Source organism: Cnephaeus nilssonii, assembly GCF_951640355.1.
Source record: "Cnephaeus nilssonii genome assembly, chromosome: X".
Lineage (NCBI taxonomy): Eukaryota > Metazoa > Chordata > Mammalia > Chiroptera > Vespertilionidae > Cnephaeus > Cnephaeus nilssonii.
Window position 1 is genome coordinate 116,179,256 of NC_137071.1, and position 19,733 is coordinate 116,198,988.

Genomic DNA, 19,733 nt, shown 5'->3' on the forward strand with positions numbered 1-19,733 from the left:
CACACATGCACATTATAATTATTTCTAAAAGGGATTTATTGTACATGGTGTTTTATAACTTGCTTTTTTTACTTAATAATATAAACATCTTTCCACATCCATTTTTATCTGGATTAGAAACATTATTTTAAATGGATGTATGAATGTGTCATAACCTCACCAAATCCATATTTCTGACCATTAATTTTAGATGTATATTGTTTCAAAGAGATAATACCCACATGATCAAACAATTCAAGAGGCACAAAAGTTATATCCATTCCACCCGTGTACCTTAAACCTCTGGTTCTCTTCCTAGAAGCAATCACTCTTACCAGTTTTTGTGTATTCCTCCAGAGATGGTCTATGAATATAAATGCACGTATGAGCATTTTAAAAAACAAGATGTTAACATATTCTATGAACAGGTATGCAACTTCATTGCTAGACATTTAGAAAGCTAGCAATATTTCACTACTATACTTCTGTATACTATTGTATAAAAACTATGTAACTTTTTACTATTATAAAAAATGTTGCCTTGGCTGGTGTGGCTCACTCGGGAGTGTTGTGTCATACACAGAAAGGTCCCAGCTTCATTTCCCGGTCAGGGTACATGCCTAGGTTTTGGGTTCGTGCAAGAGGCAACCGACTGATGTTTCTCTCACATTGATGTCTCTCTCTTTTTCTCCCCGCACCCAAATCAATGAAAATGTCCTCTGATGAGGATTTAAAAAAAACTGTTGGCATGAATGTCCTATCTAAACCTGCTTAAGTCATTATTTGTTTTTTAACACTAATATTAAATTGTCTCAAACAGGATTGTGTCGTATCACCACCTCCTTTTAAATCAAGAAAAAGCTTGAAAGCATTTTTAATCCGTTAAGAAAAAGATAAACACCTCAATAGAAATAGTCAAACTTACACATGGGGAATACTAAGACACAGAGAGAGAAATATCGATATGAGAGAAACACGTCAATTAGTTGCCACGTGCGCACGCCTCAACAACGGCCTGGGCCAGGGAGGAGCCTGCAACCAAGCTACGTGCCCTTGACTGGAATCAAATCAGGGACCCTTCGGTCAGCAGGCCGACACTTTATCCACTGAGCCAAACCGGCTAGGGCTAAAAAATAAACATTTTAGAAGCTACTATTTTTGTCCAGTTTGACAGAGACTGCCATCACTACCAACAGTAAAAACTCAGCGGTGCCCTAGTCGGTTTGGCTCAGTGGATAGAGCATCGGCCTGCGGACTGAAGGGTCCCAGGATCAATTCTGGTCAAGGGCACATGCCTGGGTTGCAGGCTCAATCCCAGTAGGGGGAATATGCAGGAGGAAACTGATCAATGATTCTCTCTCATCAATGATGTTTCTATCTCTCCCTCTTCCTTCCTCTGTGAAATTAATAAAAATATATTTAAAAAATTCAGCTGTGGAGAAGGTATGGGACAACAGGCACTCTTGCTGGTGAAACTAAAAATTTGTATACCTTTTCTAGAGGGTAATCTGGCAATATGTTCTAAAAGTCTTAAATATACCATTACATTTTGAACAAGCCATTCTAGTTTTAAGCATTAACTCTAAGGAAATGACCAGGGACATTTTTTTTCAAAAACATATTTTATTGATTTTTTACAGAGAGGAAGAGAGAGGGATAGAGAGTTAGAAACATTGATGAGAGAGAAACATCGACCAGCTGCATCTTGCACACCCCCTACTGGGGATGTGTCCGCAACCAAGGTACATGCCCTTGACCGGAATCGAACCTGGGACCCTTGAGTCCGCAGGCCGACACTCTATCCACTGAGCCAAACCGGTTTCGGCTGCGACCAGGGACATTTTTAAAAAGTTTATATATAAGGATGTTTCTATACAGTGCTATTTCTAAAGACAAAAAAAAATTTAATGTCCAACAAATGCGACAATACTTGGATATGTGGATAAAAGGCAACCATTAAAAACTCAGGTTGCAGAAGACTTACATGGACACATGTTCGTGATATTGTATTAAGTGCAAAAAGCTGGTTACAAAATAATATTGTGCAGTATAATCCCAATAATAAAAATACAGATATATATATATATATATATATATATATATATATATATATATATAGAGAGAGAGAGAGAGAGAGAGAGAGAGAGAGAGAGAGAGATATTTAGGCTAAATTATGCATTAAAATTCTACTGTGGCCCTAGCGGGTTTGGCTCAGTGGATAGAGTGTCAGCCTGCAGACTGAAGGGTCCCAGGTTCAATTCCAGCCAAGGGCACATGCCCGGGTTGCGGGCTTGATCCCCCCCCAGTAGGGGGTGTGCGAGAGGCAGCCAATCAATGATTCTCTCTCATTGATGTTTCTATCTCTCTATCCCTTCCTCTTTAAAAAAAAAAAAAGACTTAAAAAATTCTACTGTGGTTCTCTCTGGTCAGTGAGAAAATTAATTTTTTTTCTTCTTGGTACTTTTCTTAATTTTTGAAATTTTATCCAGCAAATATACTAGATGCTAATGAAAAGAAAAAAGCATGTGTGGAATATAATGAACAACATAAACTGATGAACAAAAACAGATCCAGAGACAGAGAAGCATTGATCAGACCATCAAACCTCAGAGGGAAGGCAGGGGAGTATGGGGGTAAGGGGGGAGAGATCAACCAAAGGACTTGTATGCATGCATATAAGCATAACCAGTGAATATAGACACCAGGGGGGTGAGAGCATGAGCGGGGTGGGTGGGTGAGGGGTGCAATGGGGGGATAAGGACACATGTGTAATACCTTAATCAATAAAGAAAATTTAAAAAAAGAAAAAAGCAGTTGGGCTCTTGATTAGTCAGGGCCCTTACACAATCCTGTCGAGAAGACTGGGGGTGTTATTTGGCTATTTTCCATGTGACAATGCTTCCTCCATCTGTGAAAACATTGTCCCAGTAAACTATCAATAGCAGGGCCTGGCATTGCAAAAATTTGCCTTTTCATTCACAGAAGATAATTTTATAACTTACAACAAGGAGAGGGAAGGATATGTTCCTGGTCCTTATTTTTGCCTATTGAGAATTTTTGCCAGTTTCTTACTTTGTAATATTACTGTTAGATGAGCAACTCTGATGAAAAAAAGAGAAATTATAAATTTATCATCAGGTTAAAAAAAAAGAGGGATACAGTCAACTCTTAGAGATGAAAGTAGTAATTAGGTCATGTCTACGGTGGTTGGCCATGAACAAATGGCTTTTGGGCCACTGCTTGGGTGGCATTATATCACCAGCAGAGAGGGCTGAGAAACACAGGTAATACCTGATTGAGGCTTATTGTTACTTGAATTGAAAATAAAAGGACTTTGTTGAAAAATGTTTCTGAGTGATGTCTATTGCTGGAGTTCTGAACTGTTCACTCACTGCCTTGTAAAAATAATTAATTTGGGGCCTAGTAAGAAGAAAAGAGCCTCTCCTGATATTTGGCAAAAAGTTTTCCTAAAATAATTTTTACAGCCCTAGCTGGTTTGGCTCAGTGGATAGAGCGTCAGCCTGCGGACTGAAGGGTCCCAGGTTCGATTCTCGTCAAGGGCACATGCCTAGGTTGCGGGCTTGATCCCCAGTGGGGGACATGCAGGAGGCAGCCAATCAATGATTCTCTCTCATCATTGATGTTTCTATTTCTCTTTCCCTCTCCCTTCCTCTCTGTAATCAATAAATATATATTAAAAATAAAAATAAAATAAAATAATTTTTACATGCCCGGCAGGCGTGGCTCAATGGTTGAGCATCGATCTACGAACCAGGAGGTCACAGTTCTGTTCCCAGTTAGGGCACATGCCCGGGATGTGGGCTCGATCTCCAGTGTGGGACGTGCAGGAGGCAGCTCATCAATGATTCTCTCTCATCACTGATGTTTCTCTCTCTCTCCCTTCTTCTCTGAAATCAATAAAAGTATATTTTAAAAAATAATTTTTACAAAAGGGCAGCTCAAATCAAGTACTCTGAAAAAATCATTATATTTTATAGATACCCACAAGCAAAACTTGTTCACCATAACTATGTTTGTGCTGAAGAGAATAAAAGAAATAACTCTTTCATTTTAAAGATAAGGAAACTAAAACATAAGGAAGTTAAATGATTTGACTAAGGCCATACAGCTGATTAGTGGCACAGAACTGGAGCTTACTCTACTTGATATTTGTCCAGATAACTTATCCTGACAGAATGATTAGGATGTAGTACTTAAAAGTCAGATGGTTCCACAAGTGTAATGGATGACTTGGTGAATGGGAAATAGTAATACTAGATACTTTTCAGAATTAAGTATTCTCTTAATCATGTTAGGATCTCAAGCAAGTATTGAAATAAGTTCTTGATAAAAGCCAACATCTTTTCCTTTTTCCTCAGTAAAAATATTTATTTCAATCTGGAAATTACTCTGCTGCCCATATGCAAACATTTAACAGTTTGTCTTCTGTCTGGGTTTGAATTTAAAAAATGACACAAAGTAAACTTTGCCACAATAAGTGACTATAGGACAAATTAAAACAGTACAACATATCTAATGAGTGCCCACGTGTTCTAAACACTTATCTACAATTTTTCATTTCCCTCTATCCATCATTTTAGCTACATGTAAATATAGTCTCTAATCTACTAAAACATGCTGAATTTAAACTAAAAATCTCTAATCCTATTTAACACAAGGTCAAAATTTAAGCATGAACTTGTGATTCCACAGCCCACCTCTTTTTTACAACATATTTTATTTTTACCATATTTTAGTTAATAATAAAAGGGTAATATGCAAATTGACCCTAAGGACAGAATGACTGGAACGACCGGTCGCTATGACACGCACTGACCACCAGGGGGCAGACGCTCAACACAGGAGCTGCCCCCTGGTGGTCAGTGCGCTTCTATAGGGGGAGCGCTGCTCAGCCAGAAGCCAGCTCATGGCTGGCCAGTGCAGTGGTGGTGGCAGGAACCTCTTCCGCCTCTGCAGCAGTGCTAAGGATGTCCAACTAATGGCTTAGGCCCACTCCCCGTAAGCTGTCAGTCGGACATCCCCCGAGGGGTCCCAGACTGTGAGAGGGCACAGGCTGGGCTGAGGGACCCGCCCCCCCCCCCCCCCCCCCCCCCGCCCCACCGCCAAGTGCATAAATTTTCATGCACTGGGCCTCTAGTTATCTGATAATAGCTAAAATATGCAATGCACTTTACAATTTATAATGTTTTCATATATGGTCCCTAATTTAACCTATACAACATATCATAACTCCCATTTGAAATATGGGGAAACTGATTTTCTGACTGGTTGGTTGTTACTCATCAAAGATCACACAACCAGTAAATAACAGTCAAAAATCAAACTCAGTGATTATGACCAACACAGGTCTAAGGAAATTACTATAAGAATTATTGGCAGGCCCTGACTGGTTTGGCTCAGTGAATAGCATTGGCCTGCGGACTGAAAGGTCACAGGTTCGATTCCGGTCAAGGGCATGTACCTTGGTTGTGGGCACATCCCTAGTAGGAGGTGTGCAGGAGGCAGCTGATCGATGTTTCTAACTCTCTATCCCTCTCCCTTCCTCTCTGTAAAAAAATCAATAAAATATATATTTTTTTAAATAAAAAAAAAAAGAATTATTGGCAGAAGGGGTAGTTCAGTGAGGTAACAGAAAATATTAGGTTCCTTGACCATACAGGGTTAAAAAATTAGCTGGAACCACAGAAAGGTAAATCGCACAGCAATATATGCTGAGAGGACTGTGTTTTGAGGTCAACAAAATTATTACAGGAATACTAAGTATAAAAGTTCAAACAATGTATGTATAGCGCAAGCCGGTGTGGTTGTTGAGTGTCATCCTATGCATCGCAAGGTTGCCTGTTAGATTCCTGTCTGGGCACAAGCCCAGGTTGCGGGCTCGAAGCCCAGGTTGCGGGCTCGAAGCCCAGTAGGGAGTGTGCAGGAAGAAGCAGATAGATGTTCTGCTCTCACATGGATGTTTCTCCCTCTCCCTCTCTCTCTAAAAATCAATAAAAAATATTTTTTAAAAGTTCAAACAACATATAAATATTTAGATATACCAGGGAATGCACAGTGGCACCACCTTTGCCCAGTTTAGGAAATCAGCCTTCACTCAGTTTACCCTATGTCTAACCATCTGAGTTCAAGCTATTTCCAGTCTATACAGGTGAAAAGAGGGGAAGCAGAGCTTGCCATTCCAAAATATGCCTTTTTAAAACATTATTGTAAACTGGTTATTTTTTTTAAGAAACAAAAGACGGCCTGGCCATGGTGGTTCAGTGGCTAAATGTCAACCTATATGAACCAGAAAGTCATGGTTTGATTCCTGATCAGGGCACATGCCGGATTGGAGGCTCAATCCCCGATCAAGCAGGAGGCAGCCGATCAATGATTCTCTCTCATCACTGATGTTTCTTTTCTTAAATATATTTTATTGATTTTTTACAGAGAGGAATAGAAAGTTAGAAACATCGATCAGCTGCCTCTTGCACACCCCCTACTGGGGATGTGCCCGCAACCAAGGTACATGCCCTTGACCGGAATCGAACCTGGGACCCTTGAGTCCGCAGGCCGACGCTCTATCCACTGAGCCAAACCGGTTTTGGCTCATCACTGATGTTTCCATCTCTCTCTCCATCTCTGAAATCAATAAAGATATGTGTGTGTGTGTGTGTGTGTGTGTATGTATATATATATATATATATATATATATATATATATATATATATATAGTAAAAAAAAGAAACAAAAGAGGAAAGAACCTTTGACCCTCCCCCTTATTGGCCTGAAGGAATTCAGATAGAAAAACCTGCTTAAAGGAAATGAGCTATCACTTTAACATAATATAATCTAAGTGTGACAGAGAGAAACTTGGAAAGTCTGGGGACTTCCCATTGTTTCTGGGTGGCATGGCAAGAATTTATTATATGTTTGTTCTTTCCCATTTACCTGTGAATTGCCTCCTTTCCCTTTGAAGTCTCAGACCCCCGCCTCCCTCTCCTTAGTCCAGAATGGCATATAAGCCTCAATTGCCCAATTTGTCCTGTGGTCCCATATTCTCACAGAGCCCCCATATGTACACAGGTAATAAATCTGGTTATTTTCTCTTGTTAATCTGTCTCATGTCAATTTGATTATTAAACCAGCCAGAAGAACTCAGAAGGGTAGAGGAAAATTATTTTTCCTCCTCCACACAGGTACACCACACTTTTCACCATGACCCATATCTTTGGAAACATATTATAAAAGCAGATCATGCTAAGTGACTTACATGTATTCTTAACAAAGATTGGGTACTAATCACACCAACATCAAATTCCAGGCCTAGCTGCTTTGGCTCAGTAGAGAAAGCATCGGCGGCCTGCGGACTGAAGGGCCACAGGTTTGATCCCTGGCCCCTGTTGGGGCATGTGCGGGAGGCAACCAATGATGTGTCTCTCTCACATCAATGTTTCTCTCTCTGTGTCTCTTCCTCTCCCTTCCACTCTCTCTAAAAATCAATGCAAAGAATATCCTCAGGTGAGGATTAACAACAACCAAAAAAATCCCAAAAGGTATCAAATAGCAGAGTTACAACTATATCAGAATTAAAAATAATAAAAGCCCATGACAAGTCCTACAAAATGGACATAAATATGCTTGTATCCCACAAAGGACAACCTACTATTAAGTTATACACAGAGACGATAAAACATGTCATTCTTTTTTTAAAAAAATGTTTTTATTGATTTTTGAGAGCGACAGAGAAGGGGAGAGGGAGAGAGGCAGAGAGAGGGAGAGGGGAGGGAAACATCAATTAGCTGCCAACTGCATGCCCCTAATGGGGATCAAAGCTGCCAACCTGGGCATATGCCCTGACCAGGAATCAAACTGGGGACCTCTCAGGACATGGGATGATGCTCAACCAGCTGAGCCACAACAGCCAGGGCATAAAAGATGTAACTGTTAAGTTTGACCTTCAATTCTTTTTTTTATTTTTTTATTGATTTTTTTTAAGAGAAAGGAAAGGGGTGGGGGGGGGAGAGGGAGAGGGAGAGGGAGAGGGAGAGGGAGAGGGAGAGGGAGAGAGAGAGAGAGAGAGAGAGAGAGAGAGAGAGAGAGAGAGAGGGGGGGAGGTGAGAGCGAAACATAGATTGGCTGCCTCCTGCAGGCCCCCTACCTGGGATAGAGCCTCCTGACTGGGAATCAACTAGCAACTTCTCGGTGCATAGGACACTCAACCAACTGAGCCACACCGGTCAGGGCTGGCCTCAAATTCTTTTTTAAAAAAATATATATTATTGATTTTTTACAGAGAGGAAGGGAGAGGGATAGAGAGTTAGAAACATCGATGAGAGAGAAACATCGATCAGCTGCCTCCCGCACACCTCCTACTGGGGATGTGCCCGCAACCAAGGTACATGCCCTTGACTGGAATCGAACCCGGGACCCTTCAGTCCACAGGCTGACGCTCTATCCACTGAGCCAAACCGGTCACGGCAGGCCTCAAATTCTTATGGTAGATACAATAACTAATCAACAACAATAGAAAGGCCTTTCTTTTAGATTATCTGGAGGGCCTTGGAAGTTTACATTTTCCCTTTTCCTTTAATACATTTCTTTGTAACAAGTAGTAGCATTCAGTCAACAATTTTTCACCAGGCACCTACTTTCTACATCAGCCACTGTCAGTCAATACAGCTCAAGGTGTGTTAGTTTGGTAATCTCAGCCTAAAAACTATTTTCATAAAGTGCTATCTCAACATTTCTCACCTTAGCTTCTCAATTTACTCAAAACTACCAAATTGGTTAATTTTGATCAACGCAATACCATCAAGAAATATGTTTAAGAGACCTGGCCAGTGTGGCTCAGTTGCTGGAGCGTTCTCCTGTGCACCAAAGGGTTGCTGGTTTGATTCCCGGTCAGGGCACATACCTAGGTTGCGGGTTTGATCCCCAGTGGGGGCACATGCGGGCAGCAACTGATCGATGTTTCTCTCTCTCCCTTCCCCTCACTCTAAAACCAGTAAAACACATCCTCGGGTGAGGATAAAAAAAAAAAAAAAGAAAGAAAGAAAAGAAGTATGTTTAAGAGATCTTCATCTTTTGAAATACAGCATGCAATGAAAGAAAAGCCTGAATACTGACTGGAATCAGAGGAATCTGGATTCAAATCCTACTTCTGCAACTTAATAGCTATTTGGATCTTGGGCAAGTTATTGAACTCTCCTGAGCTTCTACAAATTTTCTCTCCTCTGTGCTAGGATAATCCCAAAATATCAAACTCAGAAGCCCATTTTCTCCCTCTTCAAGCTATTATATACCCATCCTACAAAATTAAACTAAATAGGTCAGCTTCTAACATAGTAATGATACATGTTGAAGGTGATACACATACACCTCCAACAAGTTTTTTAAAAACATATTTCTTTATTGATTTCAGAGAGGAAGGGAGAGGGAGAGACAGAAATACCAATGATGAGAGAGAATCATTGATTGGCTACCTCCTGCATGCCCCCTAATGGGGGATTGAGCCCACAATCCAGACATGTGCCCTTGACCAGAATCAAACCTGGGACCCTTTAGTCCACAGACCAACGCTCTATCCACTGAGCCAAACCAGTTAGGGCCTATTCTTAATTTCATAAATTTTCTATAATAAACATATTTCCTTTATAATATAAAATACTTTTTATGTTTTGAATTAAATGGAATAAATTAAAAGAAATATGGAGGCACTGAGATTTAGTGATTTGCTCACAATTACACAGCTAACTGGAAACAAAGCCAAGGCATGAACACAGGCATCCAAATCAAGGCTCTTTCCACTGTATCACATGGCCTTCATGATACAAATCTTAACATTTGTTCAATTCCATATCAACTTCTTGTTTTACCACTGTTTTTGTCTCCTCAAATCTACTCACACAATGACCTTAAAAAGTGCTACAGATTACATTTTATAATACCACTAGTGTCCCGGTGCACGAAATTCGTGCACATTAAAAGGGGATTAATTAGAGGAAATAATTTAATATTGCTATTTGCCCTTTCTCTATAATAGAAGTGTCAGAGATGAAAGAAAATTAGTAAAATGTATATGAAAACCTTCCTCCTGTCAGAGTCTGGGGCGCACCACGGGACCCAGAGTCAAGTCCCCGCCCACCCACATGCACCTCAAAATCACCTGAGACCCAGACCTGGCCGCCCCCCCCCCCCCTTATTGGGCTAGATCCAGACCCGGCCAGTCCCACCCTTGTCAAACCCCACCGGGCAGGGGACATAGCCTCAGGTCCCATGGCCCGGCGCCAGGATGGGGGGCGTGGCCTGAGGTCCCCCGTCAAGCCCCGCCAGGTGGGGGGGCGCTGCCTCAGGTCCCCCGGCCCGGCACCAGGAAGGGGGCACAGCCTCAGGTCCCCCGGCCCGGTGCTGGGGCAAGGGGTGTGGCCTGAGGTCCCCCGGCCTGGTGCCGGGGTGGGGGGTGCAGCCTGAAGTCCCCTGTCAAGCCCCACCTGGTGGGGGTCGTGGCCTGAGGTCCCCCAGCCTGGTGCTGGGGCGGGGGGAGCAGCCTGAGGTCCCCTAGCCCAGCACCAGGACAGGAAGCGCACCTTGAGGTCCCCCATCAAGCCCCACCAGGCGGGGTGTGTGGCCTCAGGTCCCCTGGCCTGGTGCCGGGGAGGGGATCACGGTCTGAGGTCCCCCAGCCTGGCCCCAGGGCAGGGGGCAAGGCCTGAGGTCCCCGTCAAGCCCCGCCGGGTGGGGGGCATGGCATGAGGTCCCCCGGCCTGGTGCCAAGGCGGGAGGCACGACCTGAAGTCCCCTGTCAAGCCCTACCCGGTGGGGGTGCGGCCTGAGGTCCCCCAGCCTGGAGCTGGGGCAGGGGGAATAGCCTGAGGTCCCCTAGCCCAGCACCAGGATAAGAAGAGCACCTTGAGGTCCCCTGTCAAGCCCCACCGGGTTGGGGGCGTGGCCTGAGGTCCACTGTCAAGCCCTGCCAGATGGGGGGCACGGCCTGATGTCCCCTGTCAAGCCCTGCCGGGTGGGGGATGTGGCCTGAGGTCTCCTGTCAAGCCCCACGGGGGCAGGGGATGGCGTAGCCTCAGGTCTCTGCTGATTGCTTGTTAAGGCTCCTTATGGGAACTTGACCTCAGCTGTGGGTGCAGCCATCTTTGTAACGGAGCAATGGTCAATTAGCATATTCCCTCTTTATTAGATAGGACTAGAGGCCCAGTGTACAAATTCGTGCACGGGTGGGGTCCGGCCGGCCTGGCCCCGATCGGGGTGGATTGGGGCCGGGCCTGTCGGGAGGAGGAGATGGCAGGAGGTTGGCCAGCCAGCCTGCCCTGATCGGGGGCAGGGCCAGCCAGGGGGATGGGCCATGGGAGGTTGGCCGCCAGGCCCACCCACAATCGGCCGGTTCACTGGCTGCAGTGGGTGTCATAGTGACCGGTTGTTCTGGTGGTTAGAGACTTCTGGTTGCTGGCTTTTTATCTATATAGACTAGAGGCCCAGTGCATGAAATTCGTGCATGGGGAAGGGGGCATCCTTCAGCCTGGCCTGCACCCTCTCCAATCTGGGACCCCTCGGGGGATGTCAGACATCCCTCTCACAATCTGGGACTGCTGGCTCCTAACCGCTCGCCTGCCTGCCTGCCTGATTGCCCCTAACCGCTTCTGCCTGCCAGCCTGATAACCCCCTAACTGCTCCCCTGCCAGCCTGATCGACACCTAACTGCTTCCCTGCCAGCCCGATCGCCCCCAACTGCCCTCCCCTGCCGGCCTGATGGCCCCCAAATGCCCTCCCCTGCTGGCCTGATGACCCCCAACTGCCCTCCCCTGCCGGTCAGATGGCCGACAACTGTCTTCCCCTGCTGGCCTGTTCGCCCCCAACTGCCCTCCCCCTGCCAGCCATCTTGTGATGACACGAGGCCGGCCATCTTGTGATGACGTGAGGGCGTCGCGCAAGGACCACCTAGGCTTTTATTAGTATAGATTACTAGATTAGATCAGAGATTTAGTTTAAGAATTGACTGCTCATGATACTCTTCCAGCCTCAAAATAACAAAGGCATCTATGTTGCCATATTCACCTTTAGAACTCTACCACACAGTACAATGAATGGCACATAGTAGGTGCTCAATACATATATATATATTTTTTACAGAAAACAAAAGCTTTTTTTCCTGTTAGCACTAGCTACCATAAACACAAATCCGAACAAAAACAGTGAAATATATCATTTCATATTTGGGGATATATAAGCATTTATAATATAAACAATGATTCACTAAACAAAGTAATGTTTACATTAATTTCAGTAATTTTTAAAGTTTTTTTAAATTAATTTCAGAGAGGAAGGGAAAGGGAGATAGAAACATCAATGATGAGAGAGTCATTGATCGGCTGCCTCCTACACACGCCCTACTGGGGATCGAGCCTGCAACCCAGGCACGTGCCCTTGACTGGAATCGAACCCAGGACCCTTCAGTCCGTGCTCGATCCCCAGTAGGGGGCGTGCAGGAGGCAGCTGATCAATGACTCTCTCATCATTGATGTTTCTATCTCTCTCTCCTTCTCCCTTCCTCTCTGAAATCAATAAAAATATATTTTAAAAAATATTTAAGTTTTTATTGATTTTTAGAGAGAGAGGAAGACACCAGCAGCCTCCTGAACATCCCCTACTGGAGAACAAGCCTGCAACCCGGGTCCATGCCCTCACCAGAATCGAACCGGTGACCTCTTGGTTCCTGGATCGACACTTAACCACTGAACTACACTGGCCAGGCAATTACAGTAATTCTTATCTACTGAAATGGGCCTGACTAACCTTTAGTCACCATTACTTTGCCTAGTTGGAGTCATCTAATGTACTAACAAGCAATAGAATTACAGGTATAGTACAAGGGGCACTGGACTAGGACCAAGCTCTGCTAATAATCAAATATATAATCTTGGAAAATTCACTTTTTCTTCTTTGAGTCTTAATTAATCTATTCATAAAAACAAAAGAGCTGAACTACTAATCACAAGGGACCTTTCCAGTCTTAATTTTTAAATGATTCTTATTCATAAAGATTCTACATTCATATTTTTTTCATTGTGTCAAATTTGATATATTGAATGTTAGTTTGGTACATTATTCGATAATCAAAAGCTTAGCATATCCTATATAATAAAAGGCTAATATGCAAATCGACTGAACAGCGGCATGACCAGCAGAACGACTGGTTGCTGTGACATGCACTGACCACCAGGGGGAAGACACAACACAGAAGCTCCCCTCTGGTGGTCAGTGCACTCCCACAGGGGGAGCACAGCTCAGCCAGAAGCGAGGCTCATGCTGGCCAGTGCAGCGGTGGTGGCGGAGCCTCTCCCACCTCTGCAGCAGCACTAACGATGTCCGACTGCGGCTTAGGCCCGAGGGCTTCCGGACTACGAGAAGGCACAGGCCAGGCTGAGGGATCCCCTAGCTAAGTGCACGAATTTCATGCAGTGCACTGGGCCTCTAGTTTTCATATAATTTTATTAACCAATGTTACCCAATAAAAAAAGCAAAAAAAACCTTAGCACATTTTGTAAAAATATTTTAAGACTAGTAACATAATTTTTACCATCTTACATTAGGAACAGTAGAAGAAAACCAAAGAAGAAATGCAAGCATGTTTTGCCAGTTTGGCAGACATAAACCACACTGAATTTTACAATACAACCCACTGATAAGAAATAAACAAAAAAAGACCCCCAAACCACTGATACATAAATACATATATGTATATAAATATGTATACACACCATTGATACATACTTTTTTATATTGATATACATATAATTATGTGAACTTTAAAACTTGTTTTAATTATACTTGTTCATTGTAAGAAATTCAAACTGTATATTAGGCCACATGTGAAGTGCAAAGGAAAAAGTGTCCCACCTCTCTCCATCTTCCATAAGTAACTACTGTTAATATTTTTATGTATCCTTCAATTAGTTACCTAAGCATATTCAAGTCTACATATGTTTATGTATATAAATCTTTTTAACCTAAAATTTTTCCACTTCTTGAAAGATGAAAAAAAAATGTCTCAAGCACAGGCTTCATAAGCATGTTAAAAACACTGAAAGTAGTACCAGAGTTGTATGGATCAAAGTGGTATCTGCTTCAGAAATGTGCGTTGAACTGAATACATTTAATTTTCTTGCTTGGAGCAGTTGCGCAGAAAGAGCTTTTAGCAAGAAGCCAGACAACCTGGGTTCTAATTTGAGTAGTCGAGTACCCTTAGGCAAGCCATGAAATCTTTCTGTGCCTTAGTTACAGCTTTTGTAAACGGCTGGACTAAGATCCCTTCCAACTCTAAAATTTTATAATTCTAAGATGGCCGTCTGTAACGGTGTTCTCCGGAACTGGTTGAAACAAATATTAAGTAAAAAGAGAAGAAATACTATAGCGACCTCCGGTCTTACCAAAGTAAATTTCTATGCGTCATTAACAATCAAGGTATAGTTGTGATAGAACTAGTGATATAATTATATTTGAAAGCAAAGTAGCAGATTTTTAAAATCGGATAGGTTTTTTTACAAAGCTTTGATTGACGTCTTCCTTTTTTTTGGAGGAGGGCTGTGGCTTCGTTTCAGTAATAAACACCCCCTCCGTCCGAAAAGAAAAGAATTAAGTGTATTTTGGAGTTAAAATCATGAAACTGAAAGACTGATTTTCGTTTTACTTACAGAATATGCTGGGGAGGTGACTAAGGCAGCAAAGATTGGAAAGAATTACTAGCTAATTTCCTCTCCCGGAAGCTCTTTGGCTCCCATTCTTTCTGTTTCACACGCCCTCACCGCACACATTCCATCCAGTTCCTAACGTGCCACAGGCATCAGATGGGGGGATGGGAGGGTCCCTTTAATACTAAAAAAGTTCCTTGACTCGATTTACCTTAGAGGTCATGGGGTTCAGGTTGGCACCCACCCGCCCACGCCCTCCTTCGACAGATCCGGAAACCTGGGCCAAGAACCCTGGCCTGGCCACCCTCGCCTGGCAAGGGCGGCCTTCCCGCCTTCCCCCGTAATGCAGGGCCCGAGCGGGGGAAGGGGAGGGAGAAAAGAAAGGGGAGGAGAACGAGGAGAAAACCCGCGCAGGCTGTACCTACCGCGCCAGGAGAGCCAGCCCGGATCACCCGCGGTGCCCGGCGCGGTTCCGAGGGGTGGGTCCTGGAGGAGGGGGGGCCCAAGCCCCAATCTGGAAATGCCAACTCTACTCGGCGGCGGGCCCGGCCTAAAAGGAAACGGAAGTCCCTTCGTCTCCCTCACTAGCACCCACCAGACCGCCCAACCCACGGAGGATTACCGAGGGCCTCAAAGGACGTCTAAGAGGCACCGGGCGAAGTCCATCTGTCTCACCGCCCCGGCCCGGCCACTGGGCCCCCGCAGTCTCCTTCCCGCCACCCCCGCCTGGTAGCCAGCTTCCCGCCCTAAAAAAGCCCCGCCTTCTTCCCCCTTCGCCATTTTCAAACTTACCCCTAGGGTCCGGGTGTCCCTCGCGGAGCGCGGAGCCCACCCGGGGCGCCGCGGAGGTCCCGCCACTTCTCCGGGCGGGAAGGGGGCTGCTGGGACAAACGAAACCCTTCCCCCCACCCCCCAAGTTGGAAACCAGACCCCAAGGGAGCAGGCGCGCATGCGCTGTGCGCACCGCGCAGTCCCCGCCCCCAGCTCAAGCATTTCCTCTTTTAGCTTCGAGGTGTTTTTTTTCCCACGGTTTTTGCCTGCAGGGTTCTAGGGTTGAGGAATAGGAAAATAGAGATTAAAGGATAAAAACAGAAGAGAGGGAACGTGTTGAATTCTAACTGTAGACCAGGCGCCGTGGTAGCCATATAACGTGTACTTCCTTGTAATTTTGACAACTCTATGAGATAGGCACTCTCTTATTAAACCCAGTTTACATAGGAAATTGAGCCCAGAGAGGATAACTCCCCCAGTAGGACTCAGCTAGTAAACGAGGGAACTGAGATTACAATATGACCTGTGTTCAAGGAGGGAAGGATGAAAAGAAAAAGAAAGGAAGACAATTCGTAGGACAGGAGGGGATTGGAAGATGAAGTGGAAAATGAATAGAGAGCACAGAACACAAAAAGAAGGGAAACAAGAAATCTGTGTACGTTAAATATTGATTCTATCTTAGATTTATTTCAAATATGCTGTAGGATTGTCAGACCAAAGATAAATTTTGTTTCAGAAACTTGGGCTCCCTACAGGCTAGTGTAGTAAGATGAGAGGTTTTCAATGAGAAGGTTTTATTTCAAGGGGAAGATCCTAAAGTATCACCTGCATCCTCAAATGATGCTGCCCTTCATTGAAAAGGGAACTTGAAGGGAGTAAAGACTGATTTTTGGTTCGTTGGCATTTGCTTTGATAGTATCACCTCTGATCCTCTCCCACTGTCACAGCTCTGGGAATCTCACTTTGACTTATATGATAATAGTAATTGCAAGAAAATATTTGTCTCATTTAATTCTCACAGCAAGTTTATAAAATATGTAACTATCATTCTCATTTTACCGATGAAGATACTGAGGTTTAGAGAGGTTAGGTAGCTGCAAAAGTCACCCTGCTAGTATGTGTAGGAGCTGAAACAGTGATTCAAACCTAGTTCTATTTGATTACAGGCCTGTCTGATCAATACCCTGTCTCCTAACTAGTCTCTCTACCCCTAGACTGGTACCTCACAATCCAGTCTGCACAAGGCCATCTGAGTTAAAACATTCAGTATGGCCTCCAGGATAATGGTAAAACTACTTGGCTTCATGTTCACTCTCTCCTTGAACTCTCGAGGCAGTTGAATTTTTGTTTTTGGTTTTGTTAGCATCTTTTAAGAATTGGTTAAATGTATATAACATAAAATTTGCCATTTTAACTATTTTTAAGTGTGGAGTTCTGTGGCATTATACACATTCCCATCCATCTATAGAACTTTTACATCTTACTTGGCACTTGAATTTGTACCTTTGTTATGGAGCACAGTGCTTTCTGCCTTACAGGGTTACTACTGTGTACATGCCTTATCTCACCTATGTTGTAAGTTAATTTGTAGCAAGATCTCTATCTACTCAATTTGGTAATTCTTCCAAAACCCTTGGAATCATCTTTTTTAAAAATTAATCCTCACCCAAAGATATTTTTCCATTGATTTTTAGAGAGAGTGGAAGGGAGGGGGAGAAACAGAGAGAGAGAAACATTGGTGTGAGAGAGACACATCGATTGGTTGCCTCCTGCACACACCCCGACTGAGGCTGGGGATCAAGCCTGCAACCAAGGTACATGCCCTTGACCAGAATCAAACCCATGACCCTTCAGTCTGCAGGCCAACACTCTAACCACTAAGCAAAACTGGCTAGGGCTGGAATCGTCTTTAATTGCACTCTCTCCTATCCCATATCCAATCCATAAGCAAATACTGTCATCTCAATTTTCAAAATATAGACAGAATATCACCAATTCTCATCAACACCACTACGCCCCTAGTTTACTCTCTCTTGCACTGTAAAAGCTTCCTTATCAGTTTCCTCGCTTACATCCTTGCCCCTTTCCAGTCTATTCACACAGAAGCCAGAGTTATCCCATTGATCATTGTCAATTATCTGCTCAAATCCCTTCAATGACTCCCCATTTCACTCAAAGTGAAGGCCACAGATTTATAACCACCTACAAAGGCTATTATAGCCAGCCACCAAGATTATCTTCAGTAATCTTTATCCTTGCTTTTCATACCCTTGGGTAGTTCTCTTCTACAATAAACCAGAGCTGACCTGTGTAACCAATAGAATGCAGTGGAAGTGATGGCATGTGACTTAAAATGCTAGGTCATAAAAGGCATTGTGGGTTTTGCCTTGCTCTCCCTTGGATTGATTGCTCTGGGGAAAGCCAGATGTCATGTCATGAGTATACTCCAACAGCATGTGAAGAGGACCACACAGGGAAAAACTGGGTCCTCTCCTTCTCCACCTCTCCTTCTCCCCCAACCACAACAAACACCAACTTGCCAACCATGTGAGTGAGCCACCTTGGAAGAGAATTCTTCAGACCCAGACTTCAGATAACTGCAACCTCTGGAGATTCAGAGCTGGAACCAACCAGCCAAGCCACTTTTAAATCCTGTGTATTGTTGTTTTAAATTTTAGGGCAATTTGTTACCTAGAATTAGATAACGGATACAAAGATCCTACATAATAGGCATCGTTCTTACCTTTATTTATTTATTTATTTATTTATTTGGTAATCCTCACCTGAGGATATTTTTCCCATTGATTTTTAGAGAGAGTGGAAGGGAGGGAGGGGAAGAGAGGAGAGAGACAGAGGAACATCAATTGGTTGCCTCCCACATGCACCCAGATTGGGACTGGGGATCGGACCTGCAACCTAGGTACATGCCCTTGATCAAGAATTGAACCTTCGACCCTTCAGTGCGTGGGCCAATGCTCCAACCACTGATCCAGAGCCCTTCTTGCCTTTATATCCTCATTTCCTACTACTCCTTCCCCTCTTTCCTCTAGTTTCCCTGCTTCAGGACCTTTTTACTTGCTGTTTACTTTGACAGGAACACTTCCTCCAGATATCTCTTTCACCTCCTTCAAATCTTTGCTAAGTTGTCATCTTCTCAACAAGGGCTGCCAATGATCACCATATTTAAAATTACAACTTCTCCTTCTGTCACTCCCAGTCATTCTTCTCTTGGCATCTATCATTTTCTAAAACACTGTATGGTTTTCTTGCTTGTTATGTTTATTTATTGTTGTATCTCCTCCTTCTCGCATCTGCCAGAATACTAGTATAAGCTCCAAGAGGGCTGGGATCTTTGTTTTATTCAATGATCTAGTCTAACTGCTTAGAACGTCTAACTGCTTAATCTGGCACAGTGTAGGCCCTCAAAAGATATTTATTGAATGAGTGAATAAAAATTACATAAAAATGCCAGACCCTGCCCTGGCCGGTTTGGCTCAGTGGATAGAGCGTCAGCCTTCGGACTGAGGGGTCCCGGGTTCGATTCCGGTCAGGGGCACATGCCCGGGTTGTGGGCTCAATCCCACAAGGCACAGAGAGTTAGAAACATCAATCAGCGGGGGGTGTGAGGGAGGCAGCCAATCGGTGATTCTCTCTCATCATTGATGTTTCTCTCTCTCTCTCCCTCTCCCTTCCTCTCTGAAATGAATAAAAATATATTTAAGAAAAAAGCCAGACCCTCAGTAAATACTTGTTGGGTATATTGTCAGTTGGGAGATGTGGACAGAAAAGGCATGTATACTTGAGATGCGGTGTCTAGGTTTTATGGGCCCAGTATTTTTCACTTGAGGATATTTTTCCATTGATTTTTAGAGAGAGTGGAAGAGAGAGGGAAAGACAGAGAGAAATATTGATGTGAGAGGAACACATTGATTGGTTGCCTCCTGCATAAGCCAGACCAGGGCCCAGTACAGGGAAGAGCTTGCAACTGAGGTACGTGCCCTTGACAGGAATCGAACCTGGGACCCTTTAGTCCACAGGCCGACGCTCTATCCACTGAGTCAAAGCTGCTTGGGATGTGGTGTCTAGGTTTTATATGTAGGAATACATAGAGGCATAAAGTTAGAAGAACACAATCTATGGACAGGTTACTCTTACCTTTACGAGGATTTATTATTTTGGGGGGGGGGGGCGGTAATTATTTTTGGTTGAGAAGAAACATCTGGAGAGGAACAACAGAGATATATTAGCTTGAACCGTATGAAAATACCAATATTCCATCAT

The 19,733-nt window shown here is 43.8% G+C and overlaps 1 protein-coding gene across 4 annotated transcripts in view; it reads right to left on the minus strand.

Annotated features, from left to right (window-relative positions):
* XIAP (X-linked inhibitor of apoptosis) overlaps positions 1-15,623 on the minus strand; it is a 52,561-nt gene extending 36,938 nt beyond the window's left edge. The window contains exons 1-2 of one of the 4 annotated variants that reach the window (XM_079765081.1): positions 15,474-15,623; positions 15,107-15,231 (exon numbers count right to left, since the gene is read on the minus strand). The gene's annotated coding sequence lies outside the window, so the exon portion shown is untranslated. The other 3 variants (XM_079765080.1, XM_079765082.1, XM_079765079.1) reach the window with 3 other exon arrangements.
* Positions 15,624-19,733: the final 4,110 nt, after the last annotated feature.